Here is a 3764-nt window from a genome sequence, read left to right on the forward strand (position 1 = left end):
TCATCATGGTGCAAACTCGACATCAGCAAAACCATCTTATTCTCTTCATCCACATTATCATTATCAGACAAGCCTTCTTCTGAATCAGATTCCTCAAGAATTGACAAAATTCGTTGGTTCTCTCTATCCGTGTTTCTAACTACCTTGAAGCAAGGAAAAAATAGTAAAATCAAAAATATGAACATAAAAACATAAGAAAAAACTTAAATAAACACCAAAAAACAATTCAGTAATAAAAAATTATTCTTAAACAAGGCGCAAAATTGTTACGTTAATTGTGAGGATGGGTCATATTTACCTTTTTGACAAATGCATGCGTTTAGCTCCCACCGCGGTTACCGCTCGACTGATTTCTTTTTAAACACAGCGTTGGCTCCAGCTACTGAGAAGAATGGCTACGTCACGCGCGTACGCAAAAAAATATTTGCATGTTTAAACACACTGGGTCACTTTGACCGAAACCTCAATGACGCTGGGTTAAATTACTAAATTATGCATGTATACCAATGTACTTATTTCTTTGAAATAATTTTTTTTGTTTGGTTTACCCCCACTTTAATTGTCTTTTCACCATTATATATTGGTATTTACTATCATGTGCATTTTTAATTTACATGTAGTGTTCAACTTAAAAGAGGCCCCACTATCACTCAGTAGTCTATACTGAATGCATATTTTTGTTAAATGCATAAATTATGGTGGTATGGTGTGTGGTTTTAAGGTGACAAATAATATGACCCTTGTCTTTAGAAAAAACTGTAAATGCTGCCATCTACCAAGAAATTATCCATCAGTTCAGAGCAAGAGGATGAACGTGACTGCTGATTGCAACAGGATGTGCCACTTGCCACACAACTTGCTCTACTATGTAGATACTACAGGATTTTTTTTATGGAAGAATCATTTCTAAAGTATTGTGGCCACCAAGATCCTCCCCTGATCTGACTAGTCTAGACTTCTTTCTGTGGTGTTACTTAAAATAAATTGTTTATAGGAGCAATCCACAAATCCTACAGGAATTGAATAAAACATTATTAATGCCATTCAGGAAATGGCTAACAAAAGTAGTCAGGAACATGATCAAACATGTTGACAAATGCATAGAAGTGAATGGACATCATTTTCAACTCCTGTAAATTATTATGTGTACTGCCAATAAATAATTATTTATAGACTAAACTAAGTGATGGGGCCTCTTTTAAGTTGAACACCCCCACTAGAAGTATGAGACGACTGGTTGTGCATTTGTAGAAGTTATTATGTACGGAATATCATCAACAAACAGCAACCTTCAAGTATCATTCAATGAGATAATTAGTAAAGTCAAACCCCATATCACCAACTGATTTTATTGCTGTATACTCTTAATTTATTATGATTCACATTTGATATTCAGTCCTCTATTGTTGCGATAAAAATTATCTACAGCACTAACCTTCAAACAGGTAGTTAACTAATAAGGCAGTCTGTTTTCAGTGAAATAAATTTGCTATGGAGACTGCACAAGCTATCGACATGCTTAACTAATGAAATTTTAAATAAAATGGATGGTGGAAAGAAAAACTATTCCTCAAAAATCAGCAGTACTGATTACTCTTCATTCTGAGAAAGCTGAATAGTACAACAGTATACTGTAGTTTCTTGGCTTCTCTGGTAGTTCTCAAAGATTAATTACTCTCCTGTATTAAGAATTTTTCTTCACATATATTTTCGACCCACTTTTTTTTTAATTTTTATTAATTATCTGCCTCTTAATGTGAAGGTATTCTCCTTGCCAATAAGATGTCGGGCAAGGATAGCAAATATACAAGCAAGGATAGTAGTGGTTACAACAGATAACTATAACTTACAAACACAGCAGCAACAATAAGCACCTATATTTTGCATGATTTGAAGAATGTAACCATTATAAATTTTGACCTAAATTAAGGCTTAATTAGGCTCATAAGGCTTAATTAAACTGGTTAATCTACTTGTATTTTGTAGATTTGATTTTATAAATTTCTTAATACGTCAACGGACGATTTTTAAAATGCAAAAGTTAAATTGATTTATTCAGACAGATTGTGACATGATTCATTACTTATCACAAATTCTTTCTTAAAATAAAAATTTATCGTCGTATGACATCATGGTTGCAAATAAAAGAAACTTTTCCCACACATTAGTGTGCATACATGTACTCACACAGACTGTATAATTCTGAGAAGTGGTGGTGGGTTTAGACTAGTGAGACCATCGGAAAGACATAGTTATGTGTTGAAATTCATCACGATGAGTAGAGTGCAGTGACTATGTTAAAGAAAAACTGTTTTTGAGATTTACAATCTATGTTTTATATGGTTTTATTAGGTAACTAATATTAAAGGCCTCTCCATTAAAATATTTCATGGATCCATTAGAAAATTGATTATCCATAGACTATTATAAAAAAAATTTTTATTAAAAATGTAACATGTTACAATGACAAATTATGTTCAAAATTATAATTAGAATTAATTTTGGATTGACCAATTCCTTAGTACTATAAGCATTAATAAGATATTTTGTAAAATTCTGATATGTACAAGTAGATAATTAATAGTGGTTCTATGAATTCAAGTAGACTAATGATAGGTGTTCGAAGTCAAATGTGTTTATTGTTTGTCATTTTTTTTATTTTTATAAATAATGTATATTTATTCATTGCTGTTAGTAACATTTATTGTAACTGTCTTTTTTGTAAAACTCAATAGAGCAACCTAAGCAGCAGCATATTCTTAGTACATTGTTTCGCAAATCCCAGCAATAGTAAGTTCATTTTTTTATTCATTAAAAATGAAAAATTTTATTTTTGTGTATAATTTAAATTTTATGTTTTATAAGAAGCTTACAAAAATGGTGTTCCAACAGGGACCAAAAGCTTACAAGAACTAGTTTTTTTAATTCATTGACAACAGTCTAGATAAGTTGTTTCATCAATGTTTTTTTAAAAAAGTAAAAACAATATATTATTCATATTGATCCTTTGTAAGGTCTACCTACTTCCTTGGTATGAGTTCATAAATGTACTGATTCTCGTGTAGTAAAACTTATCATAATCCTCTTTTATATTTTATGCATTTTTTTAAAAATTATATTAATTTATTCTGCACTCAACAAAACTGTTTTTTTTTTATTTTACAGGCCATTATTTACATGATAATTATAAACAAAGCTATAAGTTATTCAGCAAGTGATGACAATATTAAAGAAATATTTACAAATTAATTGCATGCAGTATTCACCCGAATAATTTAGTGCTAAAATGTATAATATCCATTTTTAATAACCAATACAGTAGATTTAACATAGTTTTATCCTGAAAGACAATCATTTATCATTTATATTTGGTTTTCAGTATGAAACACCTTTGATAAAATACAAACAAAAACAAAATAGTTTCTATTTAAAACTGCTACACTCTTACACTTACAACACTTTACATATGTAAAAAGGTATTTATTAAGATATCATTCAAAGGAATTGCATAAAAGAAAGTATTACTTGACAAAAAAGTTTAGAAAGCTCAGTTGATGCAAAGGGTGGGGATGGGTTGTTGAACCAGTGGCTGGCTTCTTCCTAAGCATGCTATTCTCTTCACTGTACTATTAACAATGCCAATACTACTTCAGAAATCCCAAGTGGAACTACTGTGCATCTATGTGTTTATACTTTCTAAACTTTGATAGGTAATATAACATGAGATTTGGATTAATGTAATATTAAAAAAAAAAACAAAAATG

This window comes from Lycorma delicatula, chromosome 2, assembly GCF_047948215.1.
Source record: "Lycorma delicatula isolate Av1 chromosome 2, ASM4794821v1, whole genome shotgun sequence".
NCBI classification, from domain to species: Eukaryota; Metazoa; Arthropoda; class Insecta; order Hemiptera; family Fulgoridae; genus Lycorma; species Lycorma delicatula.